We start from the raw sequence: 26239 nt of genomic DNA on the forward strand, positions 1-26239 counted from the left end.
ACATGTTCCTAAGTTCTTGGCAAAATCATCTCTAGTCCAATTTAGGATTTTCAAAAAGAAATCTAGTGCTAAATTGATCTTCTTCACCGAAACCTCCATAACGGAGCTTCTTGAACATGGAAATAACTTCTTCTTCTGACCAGCCAAAACTCATATAAGCCTCCAATTCAAGTCCCGTATATATAGGCTTCTTTATCCCCACAAGCATATGTAATCCACAAACGACCACCTTAATTGAAGGACTAAAACCCATATTCTTGAGTTATAATGCAATTGTGCTAAACTTGTTGGATTGAACATATAGAACTCGTAGGTTCTTGATAATCAATTTTGAGATCAAACGTTTCGGCACCAAATTAAGGTGTTTTTCAGTATTTTGGGTTGTGCTCTTGCTTTTTTGGACGTTTTTTTTTTTTTTAATCTTTACATTTTTTTTTTGTAAAGATTTGGGGTTTTGAGTTATGGCCTCGTTTTTTTTGGAAGTCTGGGTTTATGAAGAACACGGAAGTGATGGTGGGCTATTGTTTTTTTTTTTTTTTTTTTGAAAAGGGTATACTTGAACTTTCCACATCCCTGTCCTTGTGGCTAATTATAAAAAAAAACTTGGTTTTGTGAGTGATTTTAGCGATTGTTTTTTCCTTGATAGTCACTCTCTGATTCGCAAATTGGTTATGACCTCCAAGGCTCCAAACGTAGAAAATTAAGCATGAGCTATTTGCTATACGGAAAATTAATTGATGGTATGACATGCCTCTTTTGGCACTGTTGAGGTATGATGTTCTCCATGGTGTCGAGATTGGTGATCATACAAAGGACTCACAGCGCAAGTTGTATCCACTGTTCTAAAAATCGGTCTAGGCGCTAGGCGGTGCCCAACTGACTCGCCTAGGCCCAAGTCGTTTAAAAAATCGGTGGACCGACTAGGCGAACTTATTAGGCGGTCTAGGTGGCCTCTAGGCAGTCCAGTCAACTTTTTTTTTTTGGAATGATTAAATGTCGAAAATTAAAAGCCCTTGTAGGCTTAAGATTTGAATGAGTTTAAAAGACTAAAGTCTAATGTAAATTATATGTGACTATAACAAAGAGTATGTTTTTATATGAAGTCGATATTCTTTAACTATTACGCATATTTGTAATGAATATCTTTGTTTGTGCTTATTTTTTGAGTTATGACAAATGATTTTCTTCATTTCTAGTAGTATAGGTGTATATTACTATATATATATGAAAAAAAACTGCCTAGCGCCTAGGCTTCTAGCTAGGCACTGTCTAGAAGGCCTAAGCGCTAGGTGCTCTCCCGCCGCCTAACGTTTTTTAGAACACTGGTTGTATCACAAGTCTTACCTACGGATTTGGGCTTGGGCTTTTGGGACGTACCCAAAATCCAGATGGCTTGACTTACAAATCAATTTTCATAGAACCCAAACCTACTCTTGACAGAATTACCAAAACAAAAAACTACGCATCAGAGAGAGAAAAACAAAGATGAGTGATACTCGGGAGAAAAAAGAAGTTTTCTTAAATGGATTTTCAAAGCTACCAAGCGACATAGTTTTGGACATTATATCAAGATTACCACTCAAAACAATCTGTGCATGCAAATGGGTGTCCAAAACATGGTATGCTTTAATCCTTAACCCACGTTTCGCCCAAATTCATTTCGCCAAGTCAATCCAAGCTAACAACTCTCCATCTTGACTGTTTCGCGTATATGATAAATTCCACTTGATAGATAACGAATGTTTCGATAATTTTGACACGTCAGCAACAGCAAGTTACGAAGTTGTGGGTTGATTTGTTTCTGCCCTGTGGATAAGGATGGTTATTTCACCGAAGACTATGTGATACCTCCCAAGTCTCCTACCAATCACATTGAGCCTATTATTGACTCTGGGTCGAGGTACATACTTTGAGGTGATTGCTCCTCGTCTTCAGAAACAGTCTGCATTGGGTAGCTATTCCAATGTGAAGAAGAGAATGTCTTTGCCTTATGGATGGTCTTTTAATTATGGATGATGAAAGATTATGGAGTAGAGATATCTTGGGTGAAGGAATTTGTTCTGGAAAGGGAAAATGTTTGTGGGGTTATACAGGGTGGTCATGAGATTATTGAAGGAAGGAATCATAAGCTCTTGCTATTTAATAACTCTCGGGTATGGTCACCCCTTGTTGGTCTGCAAGAAATATCCTCACTATGGTCTTCGTCAACCTATAAAACTAAATAATGGTGAGCTCCTACTTGTTAGAAGTGACAACGGTATAGGGGTTATGATGAGCTAATGTTGGTTAAAGACTCGCGAATAATTTGGGGTATAAATCTTATAGGAAGACTTTTACGCCTATCAAGATTCGAGATCAAAACAAAAAACCAGTAGTCATCTACTTATATTTTTTCAAGGGAGCCTCGTTTCACCCAAGAATGTTTGCTGTCACTAAACAGGTATCCTCGTCTTACGGAGTTCAGTTTTTATAGTTCTTTTTGTAGTAGTATATTTCATATTCCTCGAAGTATATGTCTTTGAACTGAATGTTTTTTTGCTAAATGTATTTTGTTGCTATTTCTTTTGGTGATTCCCCGTTAAGTGTTATTATTTATATTTTAGATGCGGTTGCCTAATACTACATTAAGTTTCTTCTTTTTTGGTGTGTTCTGTAAATTTTTTGTTGGGTTTTATTTCCCCCCTTCCGAACACGGAGTAATTCGGTCACTAACCTGGGGCAAGAGCCCCCAACGCTGTGGTGATTACATTTAATTTTTTTGGAATATTCCAAGAAGTTTTACCTAGTAATTCTTGATTGTTAGTAAGGCGTAGAAGGGATTTGCATTTGCCTAACCCTAGCTTGTCCAGCCAAAGTTGTACCTAGTTTTGAAAAATAGTGAAAGGTGATAATGTCGTAAATTAAGTGTGCATGATTCCATTAAGAATTTAAGAGGGAATCCCAAGGAATGTTATTTTACTTGATAAAATTCTTATGGTCGGTGGTTCTAGTAATATTATATGGTGAATATATCAGAGTAAGACATTCCATTCAGGAAAACTTAATATCATGAAACCCAATGGTGTCTTCGATCTATCTCAGTGTCTGCATCTAATAAGATATGCAATTTTAGAGACAATTCAAATTCTGGTCACATCTGCAACAGCATTTCCTCTTGAAAGGATTTCAGAGAAAGCTTACTGCACATTTGACCATAATTGTCATGAATTTAAGATAATGGCTTGATTTGTTTCTGCCTGAGTCTAACCATTATTTTGACGGCACACCCAACAATATTTGTGATTTCTTTATATACCTAACATTTCTTTTGAACAATATTGGTTTTATGGCCCTGCATCTAGGTTTGGTTTTGATTCATTTAAATGATCAGTACAAAGTGATTTGAACTTGAGGAAAATTCATCGAAAAATGGGAATGAGGTCGAGATAGATACTCTGGGGTTGAACATTTGCAAATCTTGAGGGACATTCTTTTGCTGGACATTTTAGTCTTGACATGCCCTTGGATGAGCCGGTGAAGTTGTTTTAGACTGCAAATACTGCTTTCTCTCTAAAATAAAATCCTGTACTTATATCCAGTTATTGTTATTTTAATTGGAATAGTTTTAAACACCAGTCCTAAATATTAAATCTCAATTGACATCCAAGTTTCTTAGTCTTCATACATTTAGTAGAACTTGCTTAATATGGTGACAATAAAACCAGTTCCAATATTTTCTGGAGTTAAAAGTTTCTTACTTTCTTTCCATAATTCCATCTGTGGTTTGCTACTTCAATTGATATTACAATCCTCATTTTCCCTATATTATTATATTTCTCACTTGTTGCTTGTAAATTACTTTTACAAGTCATGGATTTTCAATGGTATTTCCTAGCCTTATTTATTTGACTTCTCAATTTACTTGAACTTTCATGCTTATCTGGTTCTTTTTCATTTTCAGGGGGGATATGAGAATTATGGGAAGCGGATGGGAATTGCAGCATGGAAATCCTATCTAGGTATGTGTTCAGGAGCATGTCTGGCAAATGTCATTTCTGAGTTTGTCTTCAGTTGTTTTTTTTTTGGTAATGTTGTGACTTTTTGGCTGTATACAATCTGATCAGATATAAGAAATTGCCATGTTGTTATTTTGGAATTCACTGCTTGAATTGGAATACGTAGGTTGACATATAATTGTCAGATTAAAACTATGATCTTGATAAATGTTGTGTGGGTCATTCATACTGCGTATCAACTTTTATTGTGGTGTGCAATGACTTTGAAACTTTGTGCCTGTATTTCTGCCACCATAGAGTCAATAGCATCTGTTGTACTCATTTCATGGATATTCCTTCTTTTACAGTAATATAATTCGTGCTGTCATTGACTTTTACTGCTGTGCATTTGCTTCTTTGAGATAGCATCTTAGGTGTTTATAGTTGATTTTGGGCAGGAGACCTTTTACTGACCTTAGGGAAGGGGAATTTTTTGTGGTAATCTGCTTATATGTGAAGTTTCTTTGTTATTTCCTATTTTCCTTATAAAATTCAAGTCTTTACCTAGAAGTTAACTGTTGGCTTTAGTTATTTTGCTTGCTTCAGAATTCTTCTTGATCTTGAATTTAGTAATTCCTAGACTAACAATGAGAGAATGAAGTAGGCACACAATATTTAATTCCACATGGAGAGGTTGAGGTAGGAAGTGTGTCTTTACGACTTTACTGCCTCCCTTTTATGTGCTTGTGAATGGGTCTCCAAATGGTTTCTTTAAAAGTACTATAGGTCTTGGGCCTCTATTCTCGCTCTCTTCTATTGGAGTAGTGGCAGGTTTTGAGTAGGATGATATCTGGGGTGAACTATATGGGTGTTTTGTTAAGGTTTTAGAGTTGGTAGGGAGGATGTGTGCATTCCTCATCTTTTATATGCTGGCGACACACCATTGTCTTCTTAGGAGATTATATTGAGCATGATAGGTGGTTGAGGGGCAACTCAGAGGCTAAGCCCTGATTAACTCCCACCTTTCCCACTGGAAACACCTTGTTCTTTGGCAGATACAGCTTCAAAACACTTAACTAGGCATTGCTAGCAGTTGGTGGCAGTGGCAATAAATTTAGTTGTCTATTTGACGTTGGAGTCCCCCCATTTTAACCTATGAATAAGTGCATGTAAGAATGAATTACGTAAAGAATTTATACCCAAGAAAAGAATTTCTCAGGTTGGATAGGCATGTCTCCATTTTTCACAGATCTCAACGGATATTGTCAGCCTCTTTTGGCAATGTTGATTGTTGAGGTATGACGTTCTCCATGGTGTCGAGACTTGAGATCATACAAAGGACTTTGCAGAAATTGTAGTGGTGTTTAACGGAAAACTAAATAAAATAAAAATACAAAGGACTTTGCAGTGCAAGTTATATCACAATTATTTTTCCCACTTGTATTGATGGTAATTTGGATTACTATCGAAGGAATTGAAAGCTTAGTTCGTGAAGGCGCCCACAAATTCCGTTATACAGCCATTTTGTCTTCTCTTTTTTCTTTTATCATCCCTTGGGCTCCTTCGTCTCTATGTTCAGACACACCGCGTATAGACTTTAGAGGGTTAAACTAGCTGTTTTAGCTTAAGTTTTGCCCCCAACACACACACATAAAATACGTGAACCAGAACCGACCCAATTGATACCATTCTCGAGCTTGGGCACGTACCCAAAATCCAGATGGTTATATAGCTTTCTAGAATCCACACGGGAAATGGGACTTGCAAATTAAGTTTCTAGAATCCAACGACCTCTGTACTTCTGTAGTCTGTAGTGCACCCTTCTGAGAGGGAGAAAAGATGAGTGATATTCGGGAGAAAAAGAAGCACAAGAATTCGGAAGTGGTAGCTATAGAGGAAAAAGAAGTTTCTAGATTCTTAGATGGATTTTCTAAGCTACCAAACATTATATCAAAGTTACCACTCAAAACTATTTAATCCTTCACCCTCGTTTTGCCCAAATTCATTTCGCTAAGTCAATCCAAACTAACAACTCTCCATGTGTACTATTTTAATTCACGGGCGGTACAATAAGTTTCACTTGATAGGTAATGAATGTTTCGATAATTTGGACACGTTGGCAGCAATGTATCATATTGAGTGCAGGCAGCACTATTAGTTGTTACGAAGTTGTGGGCTCAGATTTGTTTCTTCCCGGTGAATCATGTTATGTTCTTTAATTAGTCGCCCTATTATAAATGTAATCCCATTACTAAAGAGTATGTAAATCTCCTAAGAATGATATTATTCCTATTGCGTCTAGGTTTGAATTTGATTCGGTTAGTAATGAGTACAAGGTTGTTTGGATATTGGGGGCTGGGTGGAGAAATGGAGTTGAAGTTGAGGTACATACTTTGCGGTGTACTGGACACCGTGCTTCTAAGAAACTGTTGACATCTCTACACTAAATGATAGCCGCAAATTGAAATTTCCCTATTTGCTCAATTTATAAACACCTTCCTCACAAAAATTAGAACCCCATTTTATTAATAATTTAGAAGAACCCCCATAATGTAACTTAAATTATATAATTATTCTCTATTTTTTTCTCTGAATTTAGAACAAGTCCTCTTTTATTAATAATTTAGAAAAAAAACTCCCTAATATCACTTAAATAACATAATTATCTCTTATATTAAATTAGATGTGCCTCCCCTATGTAATTACAATTAGAATCCAAAAAAACCATACTAATTATCGATCTCGAATAACGGTTTCAAGAATTCAGGGAAAAAAAAAAACCTTGGGTTCGAATTGTTTCGCAATTCTTAGCTTGAATTGGGATACCTAGGTTGACATATAGTTGTCAGATTAAAGTTGTGATCTTGATGAATGTCGTGTCGTGTAGATCATTCATTTGGCCTATCAACTTTTACCACGGACTGAAATTTTGTGTCTGTATTTCTCCCACCATAGAATCAAGAGCATTTGTTCAACACTCTCCCATGGATATTCCTTCTTTACAGCATTATAAGGTATAGCGTGCTGTCATCAACTTTTACAGCTGTGCATTTGCTTCTTTGAAATGGCATTCTCGAGTGCTGATAGGTGATTTTGGGCAGGACGGTTTCTGCTGGTCTTATTAGGGGATGTGCATTTGTGGGGGTGATCCGCTCATATCTGAAATTTGTTTCTTATTATTCAAGTCTTTAGCTGGAAGTTTAGCGTTTGCCTTGTTCCTGTGGATCTCGCACTAAGAATTGTTCTGCTTGCTTCAAAATGAGCTCCTTCTTGATCTAGGCATTAGGCATTGGTAGGGCATAGTGGAAATAAGTTTAGTTGTTTGTTTGATGTTCAATTTTCTTTTTTCTCAAAAAAGAAGTTTAGTTGTTTGTTTGGCGTTTGAGTTTCTTTTTTCTCTTTTCCTTTTCTTTAAAAAAATAATAACAAAATAAATAAAATAAAAACTAAAAAAATGGAAGTATGCCTATCCAACCAGAGGTTTTTTTTTTGGATTTATAAATCCATAGCATAATTTGTATTCAGTCAAATTGAACGAAGTGTTGATATGTGAATCCATGCCCAATTTTAGTTTCCATGGGATTGCGCCTGTGCTAAAAGAAATGACTGCTGCCTTGGAATCTGATCCCACCCAAAGATGTAACCATCTTTGGACTGCAACTTCAATTCTTTGAAGAGAAGTCTATGTTGCTTCATGCTTGGGTAAGCTAGATTGATGAAGCATTTACCTTAAGGATATGTGTCTGCAACATCTTTTTTCCTTTTTTTCTTTTCAATCAGGATGACCATGAAACACATTATTATTATTATTTTTTCGATAATGATTATTAAAACAACTCAAACAACAACTGCTCAAGTAAATTTTATTTTTTTCGATAAACAACACATTATTATTAAAACAACTGCTCAAGTAAATTTTCCATAAACTAAAATTCTCCTTTTCAAGCGTCTAAAAGCTTCACCAAGTCTTCTTGTTCTGCATCTGCATCACTGGGTTAACAATGCTCCAGTGTTACCCGATCAAAAAAAAAATGCTCCAGTGTTACTCCTAAGACCTTACCCCTCATACGAACAAACGAACAAGCAAACTAGATGGCTATATGAATGACATTAACTTGACTCCTGATCAACCTAGACCACCAACCTTAGGAAAAAAGATGGCATATCCTGTCCCTTGTGGAAGAGCAGATGCTTGTTCCTTGTGCTAATGAATCTGCTACTAGCTTGCTTTCCCAGCATAAGCTTGTTCTAAGAGGTCTGAGGCTTCCTCCATTCGACCAAGAACATAAAACGTCCACCCTTCTCAAATTCTATTAATCTCCTAATGGCAGGATAATCAGGTTTTAACCTACTCCAAAGAATAAGAGCAAAACTTACTCCTAAGACCTTATCCCTCATATGAACAAGCAAACTTGATGGCTATATGAATGACAGCAACTTAACTCCTGATCAACCTAGACCACCAACCTTACGAAAAAAAGATGGCATATCCTGTCCCTTGTGGAAGAGCAGAAGCTTGCTCCTTGCGCTAATGAATCTGCTGCTACTAGTTTGCTTTCCCTGAAAGCGCCAAACCATGGAATCATCAATGAACACGCCACCTCAACAAATTTGTTTTTGAATGCCAAAGTGTAGCTAAATTAAACTGTGATAACAATCTAAAGATTAACTTGGAGCATAATTCCAAAATGAACTTTCTGACATTCAGATTCAATACAGACGGAATACCTTGAAAGAGAACAAAGGTTTCAGCCAAAGTTGTAGATAGCACCCTACCCCAAAAAAGAGGAGAGAACGTAACAAATAGAACCTGACCTCCATTACTCGAATTACTCTTCCACCTCCTGCAAGCTCTGGTTACTCCATGACTGTACATCTGTATTAACAATGAATACTTTATAATGGGAGATCTTGACTATTTAACAAAAGCACCACCACTAACAGGTGTGGTAAGATGCTAGATGTAGACATTGTTAGGAGCAAGATAAACTAGAACAAAAAAGAATGAAAACTTCCAGTGAAAGACTTGAGCAATTTTCAGAATAAATTTGTGTCATATCTCGCCAACAATTTCGTTTATTTCTAGCCCATTTTAAGATGGATCTAATTTGACTCATCTTAAAATCACCTTAGGAAACCAATGACCATTAATAAGAACATATATTCTGCAATTTCCTTTAATCCAAGCAGATACAAAGATGCTCAGGAAGAACAGGAAAAGAGAAAAGGGACACATAACCTCGTTAATTGCTTTTGATGTGTTCTGTAGTTGCAAAGACAGAAAGAAAAAAGAAACACCACAAGTTCATCCTGATTCCTGTCTTAACTAACCAAGAAAAAATTACAATGTACAACCTTTTGCCATATATTAGCGGAGGCAATTAAAACCACTTAAACTAGTTCTATAACAAATAAGAATGAGGATACTTTTCCATGTAAACAGAAAATAACAAAATGCAACTAATGCCTAATGCCTTATTGCCTTTAAGAGAGGGTTATAAAAATTACTAACATGTGTCTATTCAGAGGGCAGGCGGATGAGGCCATTCTGCATCTTTTTCTCTTCATTGGCTCATCAGTCATCACCAGAGAATTTTGGCTCTCTAATGAGCATTGTGCCAAATCACAGATTCACAGTGCTTGTGTTTCACTCACTTATCCGCCCTTGTCACCTATCAAGTGTTGCAACCAACGAATTGCAACAGTTGTGAATCTATGCTAGCATTGAAGGAACACCAATATGATTGACCAACAAAAAAGAGATGAGGAGAGAGACCAGTAAAAGGGAATATGCACTTATTTATTGGTCTTTTTTTGAAGAGGACTGCTCAGTTTTAGTTGAAGTAATTGGCTTCTTAAGCTGCACTCCTGCACCTGTAGAATATGTGTTCTACTCAATACATCCCCACGTTCCTCAATTAAAGTTCTTTCTCTGCTGATCACCACCGAAAGTTCTGAAATCATATTATCCATGTCTTCACCCTTCGGTAAAAAACTTTTAACAAAGGAAGACATAAGTTCCATCACGTTTGAGGCTGAGTTCAGAGCTCTTCCCACCTCTTCATTGTCGGCCCTCACATTCCCAGTAACTGGAAGTCAAAGTGATATGTCCTGCAATGCTTTGATTGCCCCTCCTAGAGAAGTTGAATAATCATCTTCCAAAGTAGACCATTCATCCAAATATGGCAATTGAGCTTCAAGTATGCTCGATAAAGTTCTCTCCTTCTTCAGCTGTCTAAGTTCAACATGCTTCTTATTGACAGAATCATGCAGATCGGTTATTCTTTCGGCAAGAGCATAAAGTGATCTGTTAGCTGCAGTTGACTGAGCATTCATCGCAGCCTCAGCTTTTGCGTTAGCATATCCCCATTGCAAATAATGGTTTTGAAGCATACGTAGAGCATGGACTTGTTCCAGATGATTAGAAACCTTTGCTTTCCTCCCTTCTATCCCAACCTTTGCATTTGAAGGTTGTGGCGGCAAAGAAACACCATTTGATGGTCTATGGACAGACTTTCCAACCCCAAAAAGGATTGTTCACAACTCGGCAATGGTGAATTCAAAGAACGGTAGCAAGAAAATGCATTAACCTTAGGAGTATCCCTGTTATGTGCCAGAAACTTAGAGGCTATATTCGGCAACAGATCTGTCTCTGGCATAGAAGACCGGAAATCTGGAAGGGACCGCATCTTGGAACTTTGAACTCGAACAGGACTACTGTATCTACCCTCCTGATCAGTAATAGAGAATGTTTTGCCCTCAGAAGAAACACTTGATAGCGAAACGTTACCAACATTCTCTGCACACCCAACATCAGACTAACATGTTTTCACTCACAACCTCGAAATCAGAAACCCGATTCCCAATTTTATTACAAGTACCCATCCCACTCATCTGTACTAGCTTCGCAGCAGCCGTGGACGCTGCTGCAGTGACAGAAAAATTAACCAATGACCTCAATTGTGCTACTGGAGTATCTGGCCTCGATGCGCAAGATTACCACTTCTCATCGGAATCTTGTTATTACAATTCTGCTGGTCTACACTACCTCCATTCTCCTTAAAAAGCCTCACACCCTTCCGCTGCTGTTGCTGGTGCATTGTGTTTACTTGTCTGTTAAACGATCCCAAAGGAGTATCAGAACTACTAATCATCATCTCATTTCTATTCTCGTCTCCATACATAGACCCCTCCGTTGACTGCGACTCTCTTCTCTGCGCAGAATGTGACCTTTGCTGATTATGATGATGGTTATTAGACGCCGAAGAATTCAACGTAGCGTGCTTGGAAGATGGTAAATGAAGATCCCCAGACGACGAAGACGTAACAATCGGCGACATAAATCTGGAGCTAACTACAATGGAAGGCCTGTGGCTTATTTTAGCGAGAAGTTGACGGGATCGGCAAAACTATAGTGCTTATGATCTGGAGTTTTATGCTATTTTTTAGACGCTTAAACATTGGCGCCACTACTTGATTCATAATGAATTTGTCCTACATACAGATCATGAAGCATTGAAACATATTGGTAATCAGGATAAAGTTAGTGCTCGACAACTTCGTTGGTCCAGTTATCTGCTGGATTTTACGTTTGTTCTGAAACATACATCTGGTGCTCAGAATAGGGTTGCAGATGCACTCAGTAGGCGTGTTTCTTTGTTGGTTACTATGAGGACACAAGTGGTGGGTTTTGATAGTTTCCGTGAGCTTCTAGTGGATGACCCTTTCTTTTCGCCTATATTGGCTGCTATGCAGGCTGGTGAGCGGTCAGATTACCTTCTGCATGATGGGTTTTTGTTCAATGGTCGGCGCTTATGTGTTCCGGACTGTAGCCTTCGCTTGAAGATCATTCAGGAGATCCATACAGAGGAGCACTTTGGTCGTGATAAATCATATAAGATTATCTCTGATTCTTATTTCTGGCCAAGTATGACTAAAGATGTGCATAGGTTTGTGGATCGTTGTCGTATCTGTCAGGTGTCTAAGGGTCAGCCGACTAATGCTGGGTTATATATGCCTTTGTCTGTTCCTACTCGACCTTGGACTGATATCAGTATGGATTTTGTGGTGGGATTACCTCGCACTCAACGGGGTATGGATTCCGTGTTTTGTGGTGGTTGACATATTTTCAAAAATGGCGCATTTTATTACTTGTAAAAAGACAACCGATGCTGTGAAAGTGGCTCAACTTTTCTTTCGGGATGTCTATCGGCATCATGGTCTTCCTGAATCTATTGTGTCTGACAGGGATACTAAGTTTTTAAGCCATTTTTGGCGGAGTCTGTGGAAACTAGTCCATACTCAGCTTCGTTTCAGCAGTGCCCATCATCCTCAGACCGATGGGCAGACTGAAGTTGTGAACCGTTCTTTGGGCAATCTCCTCCGTAGTTTGACTGGTACTAGTGGGAAGAAATGGGATCAGGAATTGTTTCAGGCTGAATTCGTTTTTAATCGTTCTGTGAACCGCAGTACATGTTATAGCCCCTTTCAGATTGTGTATGGCTTTAATCCTCGCTCGCCTGTTGAGCTTGCTCCTGTTCCGGATTTAAATCGTGTTCATGGGAAAGCTGAAGAGTTTATTACACGGATTCATGACATCCAGAGCGAGGCGCATAAACATTTAGTTGCTTCTACTTCCAAGTATAAGTTGGCTGCTGATAAACACCGTCGGGTTGTTAATTTTGAAGTTGGTGATTTTGTGTGGGCTGTCCTTACTAAGGATCGTGTTCCTGCTGGAGAGTACAATAAGTTGGGTCCTCGTAAGATTGGACCTTTTGAAGTGATTCACAAGATCAATTCGAACGCCTACAAGTTGCAGCCGCCAAGCCATATCTGCACTTCAGATGTCTTCAATGTGAAGCACCTCATTCCTTTTCATGATGCTGATTCTTCTGATTCTTCAGGTGATGACGCTCCAAATTCGAGGTCGAATTTCTCACAAGAAGGGGGGACTGATGCAGTATAAGTAAGGGATGAGTTGGACGTGTGCAGAGGGAGGGCGGGCGCCCCTTGGGTTATATCGCAAGTAGTTATTTCATTTCATTAGGTTTTTGGGCTTTGCAAGTGTTGCAAAGCACGAGTCCAGTCTTTAATTTCTCGCATGCATTTTAGGCTGCCTATATAAAGGCTTGTTAGGGTTTTGGAACAATTAGTTTTTTTATTTAGAATTATAATCGGAATAGAGAAGGTTTTGTTTCATTGTTGTGAGTGTTGAGTGCTATTTGATTCTATCGCACTGCATAAGTTATACTTTGCGGTGTACTGTGCTTCTAAGAAACTATCTACATTGGATAGCTAGGGTGTCGAGTCTCATCATTCCAAAGTTATTCTATTCTTTCATTCCAGTTGGCTAAAGAAGAATTTAGTATAATGCAACTGCCTTTGAGTGTTAACAATGACAAGGGCTTTGACGGAATTAGGGGTTTGATGGTGTTTAGAGAACACCTTTGCCTTATTGATGACAATGGAGACCATGAGATATGGGTGATGAAAGATTATGGAATACAGGGATCCTGGGTGAAGGAATTTGTTCTAGAAAAAGAAAATGTTTTTGGGAATATACACGGTGGTCATGAGATTAATGAAGGAAGGTATGCATGGTATGCTTTTCTTGGTTAATGAGAAACAAACTGTGGGGAACGGATATCTCGATTATGATTATGATGAGCCCTTGTTAGTTGATGCCTTTGTATTACTTCGGGATTACAAATTTTATAAGAAACCTTTTACGCCTATCATGATTCAAGATCAAAACAAAGAACTAGTAGTTAAAATTGACCTACCTATATTTTTTCAAGAGAGCCTCTTTTCACCCAAGAATGTTAGCTATCAGTAAACGGGTAACCTCATCTGATTGTATTATTAGTACTTTTATTACGGAGTTCAATATTCGTAATTCTTCTTTTTGTGGTTGTGAATTTCGTATTGTTCCTCATAGTATATGTCTTTCAGTCTTTTTTGAACTGACAATGCTTTTTTCAGTCTTTGATTTTCATATTTTTTCTCTGCCAAGTTCTTTTTTATATTTTAAGAAGCTGTTGCGTAATACTACATTAAGTTTCTTCTTTTTCAGGTGTATTTTACAAAGTTCTCTAACAGTTTGTTGGGGTTTTTTCCCCCAAAGCTGTGGGCGATTGTCGAAACAATAAATTTATTTAATTTGGTTGGGATCATCCTCAACAAGGTTAAGCTATTCTGAACTAATTATTTCCTGATGGTTAATATGGTCTAGAAGGGATTTTCCTAACCCTGCCTTGCCCAGCAAAAGTTCTACGTAGTTATAAAAAATAGTCAAAGGTGATAGTGGCGGAAAAGAAGTATGCATGATTCCATGAAGACTTTAAGAGTGAAGCTCTAGCTCTTTTGTATCAATTACGAATAGAGATGTTGTTTTACTTGATTAAATTCTTATGGTATGTGTGGTTCTAGGACGATGTTATTTTAACTTGATTAAATTCTTGTCGTTTGTGGTTCTAGTAATATTTTATGGTGAATATATGAGAGTAAGACATTCCCATTCAGGATAACTTCATTATGAAACACAATGGTGCTTTAGATTTGTTGGGCGTCCTGATCTGTTATGAACTTATGATTTGTGATAATAGAGATATTTCAAATTCTAGTGACATCTGCAACAGCCTACCATCTTGAGTTTAAGGATATCCGAGAAAATTGTGCTGCACACTTGACAATAACTGTCATGGATTTTTTTGTCCATTGCTTGATTTGTTTCTGGCCTGAGTCTAGCCATTTTGACGACACACCCAACAATATCGCAATTGCACTATAAAGCACATACTCGCAAAAACAATTTTTTGGAACACTATTGTTTTGATTGCGTTTGGGTTTAATTTTGATTCAGTCAATAATTAGTAGTTGGTGGTTCGGACTTAAGGAATACATCGAAAATGGGAATTGAGTCGAGATATATACTCTGGGGTTGAACAACTGCACTTCTATGGTAGGGGTGATGTAAATCAAGGGGTGTCCTTAAAGGACGTTCTTTCTTCTTCTTTTTTTCGATAATTACCCATCTATTACTCTTAACATGAAAAGAGAGAATACACACTGTCTAGAGTCCAATAGGGAGGTGGACTAATAGCTGTATATTTTAGTGCCCACTTACCAAGTTCATGAGCCTCCCTGTTATGAACTCTCTTAAACCAGAAATACAAGATATTACAATAAGAACTTATAGAATAATCACTGAACAAACCAGAAATCCTATCAAGAAAGTCTTTATGCTCCCAGCTCTCTTCCACTCCAGTGCCTATGTTTAGCATCAACTCCATACAGTCACTAAGGATAACAGTATCTCGCAGCTTCAATTCGTTTAGAAGAATGGCTGCTAACTGCTCCATGACATTCGACTTCAAAAGGAGTTCGCACCCTGCATCTTCTGTACATAGTTCCCAAAAGCTTCCCTTCCGAGTCTCTACATACGGCTGTTGTAGCTCCTCTACTTGTCAGTCTATCAAAGGCACCATCGAAAGTTATCTTATTCCAATTTATATAGTAATTAATGCCTAAACTTTTCAACGATACATGGTAATCTATTGAATTGGCATTACTTCTGTCATCTCTGGTAATTACCTTTTCTTCCTTCTTGTATGCTTCTATAGTACTATTTGTTCTTCTCCTAACTCGTGTGAGCATCTGCCCCATGATAGGCTGGATTTTCTCAAACCTGAATTTGTTTCTACATAACCAAATCTCATTCTCCATGGTCAAGAAGTAGGTACTAGCATACACTTCAACTTCTGTTTCCGTTGAACTATTCCAACACATAGCCTCCCCAATCAATCCAATCTTTGATACTCTTACCACCATGCTCCTCCATTCTAATATTCAAGTCTGACCCAAACCATTGGCATTTGGTCCACTCACATTGAAGAAATAGATGGTCATATGTTTCTATCTTTTTTTGACACAAAATGCATGAAGTATATCCTTTAAATTTTTGTTGTCTGAGTACATCACCAATAAGTATACCACCATTAAAAACTTTCCACATAAACAATTGGACACTAGCTTCCAACTTTGTTTTCCATAGACCTCTCATTGCCTTTACATTAGTACTAGAGCTTTCCGCCATGTTCACATTTACAGTGAGATGAGCATACACAGATTTAACAGTAGGAATACCTTTAGCATGACTCGACCAAATAATTTTATTAACAATGTTAGGGTTGATGACTATTTGGTTTATACAACTAATGACAGGTGAAGGAAACAACTCTCCTAATCTAATTTGATTCCAATTATGTGTATCTTGATCAATGAGGTGGTTAACATGAGTATATATAGTTGGAATTAATGTTGTAAATTGGGGCTACTACCTCTTTAAGACATGTGGGTTGATTAATGAAGGATAACCAAGGTTGTGTATAGATAGGGACATTTGAACCATCCCCTAATATCCAAATAAACCCTCCTCTAATAGCTTCCATAGATCTTTTGATACCTTTCCAGAAATAAGAACAAGGACTTTTCTGTTTGCAAGCTTTAAAACCACTCCATTTGTAAATGCTTTTGAAAGTCTTAGACCAAATGGAATTCTCATCTCGTAAAAGTCTCCAACAATGTTTTGATATCATGGCTAAGTTCATCTCTTTAGCCTTTCTGAACCCTAGTCCCCCCTCACTTTTTGATTTGCAAAGCTTATCCCAGCTTAAAGTATGAGTAACATTAGTTTCTAAAGTCCCATGCCACCAAAAATTCCTATATATATGGTCCAACTTATATGTGGTCTTGTTAGGTAACACGTATGTACTCATGGCATAAATTGGGACAACTTGCCCAATTGTTTTAACCAAAGTAGTTCTAGCAACCTAGGATAACACTTTTGCCTTCCAACCTGTTACCTTTCTTTGTAAGTTATCCACTAGGTACTCAAAATTCTCACTCTTCTTCTTAGTCAAGAGTATAGGAACTCCAAGGTATTTTTCCCTTTCATCAAACTTAATTTCTCACCCTCCAAATCCTTATTAGCAACTTTTGATGTTTATGATGTACATTAGTGCTAAAGTAAGCCTAGATTTTCCGACACTGACTTCTTGTCCCGATGCTTTACAATACTGATTCACTATATTCTTCATATTCACTGCCTCCTCCAAACTAGTCTTATTAAAGATGATTAGATCATCCGCATAGAGCAGCAGATGACTAATAGGTGGTGAGTTCCGTCTAACCTTAATTCCACTAATGTTGTTATCTCTTTCTCCCATATGCAATAATCTCAAAAGTGTTTCAGTGACCAAAATGAAAAGATACGGGGATAGAGGATCCCCTTGTCTTAGACCCATATAAGGTGAGAAACTATGTAAAGGAGCCCCATTTAACAACACCCTAAAAGATACAATTTCCAAACATTTCCTTATTAGCTCAATCCACTTATCTCCAAATCCCAACTTCTTCATGATTTGATACAAGAAACTCCACTCCACGTGATCATATGCTTTCTTCATGTCTAACTTAATATAACCGCCATCCACCCTTGTTTTCTCTTTTTCATCCTTTTCATGCATGTTATGAAATATTTCACTTGTCAACCCTATATTGTCACCAATACATTTCCCCTTCACGAATAATGCCCCCTGAAAGGAGGAGACTATTTTATGGAGATGAGTTTTAAGTTTGTTGGCTAAAAACTTAGAAATGATTTTATAAGTGAAGTTGCATAAGCTTATGGATCTAAATTTGGCTATATGGTCCGGATTTGAAATTTTAAGTATGAGTGAAATGAAAGTTTCATTAAGTGAAGGGGCCAAAACACCAAACATAAAAAAAACTCTTCACCGTGTCAGCTATTGTATCCCCAATAATATCCCAACAATTTTGAAAAAAGACCCCCTGGAATCCATCTGGACCGGGGCTTTTAAAGAGTCCATTTTCTTAACTACATTCCAAATCTCTTCATAAGACTGGGTAGCAATTAGAATGTTATTCTCCCTATCAGTTATACTAGGATAAAAAAGATTTAAAATGTCATTATCAGGTTTAGGGTTGGTTGTACTAAAAAGGTCACTAAAAAAATTATTAAGTCTCCCCCACCTTGATTCTCCCTTTCATCCAATTAGCTTCATCATCTTTGAGTTTAGTTAAATTAAAAGTTCCTCTAGTCTATCCTTTAACTCCAATGCTTGCTTATCTAATTAAGAGTTCCTCTAGTCTATCCTTCAACCCTAATGTTTTTTTATACTTCCATTTGTTTACTTCCCCATCATCATTTTTTCTAACTCCTTCTTTACTCTTTTTATCTTAGAGCCCACATTACTAAACACTTCCTGTTCCAGTCCTGTAACTTATCTCTCGTTACATTCATTTTCTTAATTTGTTACCATATCACCTCAAACATCATTATGCGCCTCAGAGCCCCACACACTTTTAATGACTTCTTTACTAGAAGTCTTTCTCAGCCACATCTCACAAAATCTAAAAGGTTTTTTAGGGGATGGTTCAATAGTACTGAGATTAATGGATAGAGCTAAGTGGTTAGAAGACACATTTGGTATAGTTTTTATAGTAGCATGAGGAAAACAATCTAACCAAGACACAGAGGCAAGTGCACGATCTAATCTTTCTAGGATATGACTGCTATAAGACCTATTATTTGACCAAGTGAATTTAGGACCCCTAACACCCAAGTTAATCAACCCTAAGTCACTGATAAAATTATTAAAATCTATCATGCTTTTATTGATAGTTCCATTGCCACCATGTTTATCATTTAAGCTAGTAGTAGCATTAAAATCCCCAAATAGGACCCAAGGTCCAGGAACATAGGGAGCAAAATCCCTTAATTCATCCCACACCCGCTTTTTTCTACACGAAGCAGGTTCCCCATAGACAAACGTAAAGTACCAGACATCAATAGCACCAAAATTAGTAAATTTACCTGATATGTGGTTTTGGGTAGCTCCAAGTATCTCCAATTGAATACCTTCTTTCCACGGTATTGCCAATCCACCCTTTATTCCTTCAGCAGGTAGAATAAAATTTCCTTGGTTTCTTAGCTCTTTCCGAACTGCGGTCATCTTTTGTTCAGTTGCTTTTGTCTCAGAGAAGCATAGGATGTCTAGTTGATGTGCACCGACGAGATATCCTGTATTACTTGAACCATCGAATTCGTACACATACCTCGGCAATTCACAGCCATCATCATAGCGATGGAGTAAATTAGAACAAGACACTAGGCAATAAAACTAATCAAGTAACACTAACAACCCAGCAGAACAAGACGCACACATGATATCAATCTATGCTTCAGATTTCACAAAGTAACACTTAGCACAAATTCACTAAATTGTCAAATTGTTAAACCCAAAACACAGTATCAAACACAAACCCCTTTCGACTATTAGCACCAAAAAGACTCACGGACGGCTATCAAAAACCTATTACAATTTTCATCCAATTACTCATCATCATCAAAGACGAATACCAAGACCAATACCCAAATAAAGAAATTGTTTTGATCTGCCGTAACTTTGGCATATACTACCACCTTAGGCAGACACTGCCATCAAACAAATAACAAAAAAGATTGGAAATAGAAAAAGATTTTAAATTTAGCACTACTGAACCCAACTCCTCAATCAACAGATATATATCTAAACAATCACCTAGACCTCTTCACTATTTCACCGCCGATATCCTCTTCACTGCCAGATTAACCCTTGTTAATCTCAATCAAATCTCAATCAAACCCACTACAAAATACTTTTTCAGAAGGTAGGAAGATAACCAAGACCAACAATACCCAGAACTAGCACTAATCAGATCTTTTCCGGTGAAACAATCAAATAAAATAACCAATCTTGTCTTGGTAATCAATGAGTGATTTGTACCTGTATAGATGAAGATATCTATGATGGCCAGAATGATGTAGGGATTTTGAGCTACTATCCACCAACAACTTTCCCAAAAAGTGTCTTCTTTCCCAACAACAACACAATCATCTTATTGAAGCAAATCCAAATTGGATTAATGTGATACTCTTCCAGAAATAAACCCGCAAGAAGCTAAGTTGAGGATTAGATAGTTTTTTGTTCTTCCTCTTGAGTGACAAGAGTTTATAAGTAGACCCTGAGATTGGATCTCCTTCACCACTTCTCTAACAATGAGCTAGTAGTGCAATTCAGGCTGAATCCGTCAGAAATACAAAAATCGGTGTGAACTCAGTTGAAAATCGATATGGAATCAGTTGAAAATCGGTGAGTTACGTTCATTGCTACAGTAGACCAAGTTGTAGATAACCTCTGAATTCCTCTCTCTTCAATTTCACACCACAGTTTGCCACACAGAGAATGAATCTTTTTAAGATCTAAACATTCTTAAAGGACGCTCTTAGCCTCTTATGCTGCACATTTTAGTCTTGATATTCCTTTGGACGAGCCGGTGCAGTTGTCTTAAACATCAGTCCCCTTAAATTAAATCTTAATAGACATCTTAGAATCTTGGTCTTCATACATGTACTAGAATTAGGTTAATGTGACGACCATCAAATGATTTCCAATGTTTTCATATACATTTCTTTCTTTGCCTATATTACTCTATTTCTCAATTGTTACTTGTAAATTGCTTTTGAAGTCCTAGCCGGATTTTAGATGTTTCTGCCCAGCGGCCCAACCTAATTTATTTGACTTCTCAATTTACTTGACTTTTAATACTTATGCTTCCTTTTCATTTTTAGGATGCATTTTGGAATTACGAGCAGAGGATGAATGCATGGGCAGTTATGTGCATGGGGCTAACTAGCACTGCATAGTATCGTTTGCATTTGATACATTATTTGGTTTTTTGGCACCAGATACGGTTGAGTTGTTTAATTAGGAGGGTGCAGAAAATATTAGACATTAATGTGATGACAACTGATTCTACGAATATGTGTTTATGAGTCTGATGATAGTATCTCTTTGCCTCTGATCTTACAACCAACGCCTTTGGCTATAGATGACTCTCTGGTGGTGAGTAGAAAACAGGCAAGGGACAAACAGATACGCTTGAGTGAAGAGGGAAATGGTCAAAAAGCAGCAGCTAGTGGGTACTGTGGGGATGTTAGTGCTAGTAGTGTTAGTGGGGAGTCTACAAGCAGTGGAGGTCTGTGTGGTCCTCCTCCAGGGTTCGCGGCAGCTGTCCCCAAACAGCAGCCTAGTTAGAAATGATTCACGCCTGGAATTGCCGGGGAATAAGTTCCTCCACGGCGATTCAACAACTAAAGGACTTGATAGGGAGATATGACCCAGATATTGTTTGTCTTTCTGAAACTAAAGTAGGCAGTGATAGAATTAGTAGGATAGGTAGAATGGTTAAGTACAAGGGGTGTTTCAGTGTCCCAGCAGTGGGGCGTAGTGGTGGGCTGGCTGTACTCTGGAAGGAGGATGTGGACTTGATCATCATGGGAGCTTCTCGGAACCAGGTGACAGGTAAACTAAATAATTATCTTAGTAATGAGTCCTGGTTTTTCTCCTTTGTGTATGGAGAACCTTTAGCTTGCAATAGACATAGAGTTTGGTCTGAGCTTAGGGATGTAGCTTCTTTGATCCCTGGGCCTTGGTGTTTGTTTGGGGATTTTAATGCTATTACATCTTTGGATGAAAAGATAGGGGGTAGAAGCAGTTTTACTAAAAGTATGGTCGAGTTCAACAATCTGATTGATGACCTGGGGCTTATTGATATGGGGTTTAAGGGGCCTAAGTTTACTTGGAGTAACAATAGAGGCCCACAGGACTATATTTATGAAAGGCTAGATAGAGCCATGGCTAATGATGCTTGGCTTCTTTTGTTTCCTCATATGCAAGTCAATAATGTAGTGAATGCTATCTCTGATCATCTCTCCATTAATATTAATCTCAATACAAATGATGCTAACAAGTCTGAGCATGATAAACCCTTTAGATTTTTTAATATGTGGTTCTCGATAAGTCCCGCATGCCCGCCATTGACACACGCCTGAACTCTATCACTCACAACATGCCGGACATGAATGTTATTCTTAAGCATAAGATGACTCAACAACACCTTGGGATTTGGAATAAAAAAGTGTTTGAAAACATCTTCGCCAATGTGAAAAGAGTGAATAAAGAGCTGGAGGAGGTTTTGAAAAAACCCTTTTCTCCAGCCAACTATGAGAGAGCAAAGGATTTAAAATCTGACCTTTTTGGATCGGGTCAATAAGGAAGAGAGCTTCTGGAAACAAAAATCCACCACCCATTGGTTGCAAGAAGGAGGAAGAAACACTAGATTCTTTCATTTGTCTACTATATATAGGAGACGGAAGAACAGGATAGAGAAATTACTCAAACCTGATGGCAGCTGGAGTATGGGTAGTGCTGATGTGGGGGAAAACATCAATAGTTACTTCAGGGAGCTCTTTAGCTCTGACCATCCCACCAAGAATGAAAGAATTCTCAATCTGTTTCACCCATGCATCTCCTCGAGAGGAGAATAACATTCGACCGGGTGTGCAACCAATGATGACATCCGGAGAGTAGTCGAAAGATGGGTCGTCCAAGGCTCCCCCGGCCCGATGGGTTTCAAGGGTGCTTCTATCAACAAAGCTTGGGAGATAGTAGGGTCTAGTATCTCTGCCTTTGTGAAGGACTTCTTCATTAAAGGGATTTTGAATCCTACCTTCAATGAAACCTTCATTGCTCTCATTCCCAAGATGAGCAACCCTGAGGCTGTGGCTAACTTTAGACCCATTAGCCTCTGTAACTTCAGCTATAAGGTGATTTCTAAAATCCTGGCTAATAGGCTTAAAGGTCACCTGAATAAGATAGTCTCCCCTTTCCAGGGGGCTTTCATAAAAGGGAGAAACATTGGGGATAACACTGGTTTGGCCTGTGAATTGTTCCATCAAATGAAACACATGAAGGCTAGGAATAAAGGTTGGGTAGCTTTGAAAATGGACATGGCAAAAGCCTATGATAGGGCTGAGTGGTCTCTTATTGACAGTATTTTTGAGAGGCTGGGTTTTAATGTTAAATGGAGAAGCATGATTCAAAGAATGCTTGTCTCTCGTGACCTTTCAAGTTCTTCTTAATGGTAGACCTCTCAACAAAATCACCCTACCAGAGGTTCGCATGGGGACCCCGTCCCTTTACCTTTTTATTATCATGTCTGAGGCCTTGTCCAGGATGATTGCCAAGGCTGAGTTGGAAGAGAAGATCCATGGGATCAAGATTAGAAGGTCCTCTCCTTCTATTACTCATCTGCTATATGCGGATGATCTGATTCTTTTTACTAAAGGCAATCTTGAGGATGGAGGCCACCTCAAGAAGATTCTTCAAGAGTACTGTGATGCTTCTGGTCAGAGCATTAATTTAGAAAAGTCTAGTATGTTTTTTAGTAGAAATATTAATTTTAGAAATAAAATAAAGTTGAAAAAGTTTTGGAGGATGAGGGCTTTTGACCCAAAAGACAAGTACCTGGGGATTCCTATCATGCTTTCACAAAAAAAGGCTGAGGACTTTGATTATTTGGTGGATAAAATACACAGTAAGATCAAAGGGTGGAAGGCTAAGGTCCTCTCACAAGCTGGTAGAGCTACCATGATACAATCTGTGGTGCAAGCCACTCCCTTGTATGCTATGGCCACCTACATGCTCCCTGAGTCTACTTGTCAAAAGATAGACAGAGCATGTAGGGATTTCTTTTGGCATGACACTAAGGAATCAAAAAGTGTCCATACCATTGGGTGGGACAACTTATGTAAACCCAAGTCTCAAGGAGGATTGGGGTTCAGGAAGATGAAAGATATGAACCTTGCTATGCTATCCAAGCTGCCTTGGAAAGCAGCTACTGACATACACTCCATTTGGACAAAAACTCTAGCTAGCATATATGGAAAAAACTGGATTGGGGACATTTGGAGACCTCCTGGATATGCCTCCTACTTTTGGAAAGGCATACATAAAACCTTTAATATAATAAGTGGAGGCTTGATCTGGGGGATACATAGTGGAACCTCCACTTCTATCCTGAATGATCCTTGGGTCTGTATGAATGGCAAACCCAGGACTCTAAGGGAGTTAGGAGTGGAAAATTCCAACCTAAATAATCTCCATGTGGCTGAGTTGTTTAAAGAGGATGGGTCTGGGTGGGATGAGGATAAGCTTGCAGCCTGTCTCTCACCCCATCTAGTTATAAGAATAAAAGACATTATTGTGAGACCTTTGGGCCTTGGCAAGGACAAGATGGTGTGGAGTGAGGACAAGGATGGAAAGTTTTCAGTAAAATTTGCTTACAAATTTATCACAAAGGAGAAAGAGGTAGGGCATAGCTCTAGCTTCAATTCCCAGACCATTAAGCTCCTCTGGAAAACCAAACTACCAGCAAATGTTCAATTGTTCCTGTGGAAGGCATATATGTATGTCTTACCTATGGGGAACATGCTGGAAATGAGAAGAATGAAGGGGGACTTTGATTGCCCTCTCTGTTTTAAGACAACAGAGAATGATATACACTTGTTTTTTGAATGTGAGTGGTCTAGAGCCATGTGGTTCACCTCAGCTCTTGGGCTGAGAATGGAGAACCAAGGGAATAATGACAAACAGAGCTTGGGTCACAAAATTCATCGTGGTGTCACAAAGAAGGACCAAGTGGAAGTGTAGGTCAGATCAAAACTTGTTATCTAATGTACAACATATGGATAACAAGGAACGGCTAAGTTTGAACATAAGAGGCCTAATAGAGAAAAGAACTATAAGAAAAAGTGATATGGAGGCAGAGAAATGCTATGCAGGAGTGGCTGCAGAATGTCTGGAGAACAAGATCCCAACTCTCCCTAGTTTCTCTTTAAAGCAAGATAAGAATTCTTCTCTAGATACACTATTTCCTATCATCCCTAATGACTGCATTATCATCAGGTTTGATGCTTCCTACAAGGCTACAACTGGATGGGCTGCAGCTGGCACCATTGCGTGGGACAATGAAGGCAAGGTGGTAGGCGCAGCAGTAAGAAGATATAAAGCTAGGTCTGCAACAGAAGCTGAAATGGAGGCAGCAGAGGTGGCTATTTTGCTAGCAAAAGCTAAAGGGTGGAAGGAAGTGCTGATAGAAGGAGACTGTGCTGAGGTCATTCAAGCTCTGAACAGTCCTTCATGTTCTTGGACGTATGCATGTTTAAGGGATTATGTAAAAAACCTAAGCTCCTCCTTTTTGTTTTGTAAGTACAGTTGGATCAGTAGGGTGGGAAATAGTGAGGCACATGAGCTTGCAAAATGGATCTACCATCAGCAGCTTGTAAGTCAACTACCACAATGTCTACTGTCAAACAATGATGTGCCGGTTATGATCTAGTTTTCTATGATATATATATAAGTTATTATCGAAAAAAAAAAGTTTGCTATTTAGAATGGGCTAGCGTTGCAATTTGTAGAGCGTTTGACTTCTAAATCATTTGTTTGATTTATTTTTCATATAAATAAATATGTTTTTTGAAAATAAAAAAAAAAAAAAAAAAAACAAACAAACAAACAAACTTAGTAAACTGGCTATTTTTCTCTCAAATTCTCCAAATCCAGCTCTCCAGTCTCCACTCCTCTCTCTTCTCTTTTATTGTTTTGGACGGTGGACTTAGTTTTCTATCAAATAATAAAAAATAGAGAAAAATTGTCGCTTATACATTTTTGTATCTTTATCCGTAGGAGCCACACTTTAGGAACTCGTCTAGAGCCTCCAAAACTCAGGGCCGCTGTCATTGCCTTTGATAACATTTTAAATCTAGGTAACAGTTTTGGGCATAAGTAGGCTAGGGTTAGGCCGTTAGGCAAATCCCCGGTCAACCTTACTATTTCGATTTTTGACACCACAATATTGGGAAAGAAAACCTAACAAAGATCTACTTCACTTTTTATGTAGTCTTATTAGGCCACAACTTCTGAAGAGTAAAACAAAGTTGGAGAAGAATCAACAAAACGTATTTGGGTAAAATACCACTATCCAATTAAAATACATATAATACAAGCAAAATTGAAGAAATAAGCCAGAATTGAACTCCACTTTAAAAGTAAATCAATGATACGATTAGATAATGTTACCTCTTTTGTGATAGCCAACATTCTTTGGCGAAAAGAGGCTCCCTTATAGAAATGTTGGTTGTTTAATTTGAAACAGTGGTTCTTTGTTTCCATCATGAATCTTGATACGTGTAAAAGCTTCTTTGTAAGAATCATAGTACTGAAGATCGTCGTTGTCATTAAGCAACAAGAACTCACCATTTCTATATTATATACCTTCACCCAAGAACCCTGTATTTCATA

The 26239-nt window shown here is 38.1% G+C and overlaps 1 long non-coding RNA gene across 5 annotated transcripts; it reads left to right on the plus strand.

The window, feature by feature from the left end:
- The first annotated feature begins 1390 nt into the window (after positions 1-1390).
- LOC147524279 (uncharacterized) lies at positions 1391-25268 on the plus strand. Of its 5 annotated transcripts, none has more exons than XR_015219029.1 (4): positions 1430-2440; positions 3941-3998; positions 7546-7676; positions 14047-14532. It is a non-coding gene; the product is annotated as an uncharacterized LOC147524279 (long non-coding RNA). The 5 variants fall into 5 exon arrangements; XR_015219028.1 differs by lacking the exons at positions 7546-7676; positions 14047-14532 and adding exons at positions 20668-21400; positions 24845-25268 and having other exon boundaries at positions 2010-2440; XR_015219026.1 differs by lacking the exons at positions 7546-7676; positions 14047-14532 and adding exons at positions 6930-6988; positions 7076-7345 and having other exon boundaries at positions 2010-2440.
- The last annotated feature ends 971 nt before the right edge of the window (positions 25269-26239 follow it).

Source organism: Coptis chinensis, chromosome 1 (genome assembly GCF_015680905.1).
Source record: "Coptis chinensis isolate HL-2020 chromosome 1, ASM1568090v1, whole genome shotgun sequence".
Lineage (NCBI taxonomy): Eukaryota > Viridiplantae > Streptophyta > Magnoliopsida > Ranunculales > Ranunculaceae > Coptis > Coptis chinensis.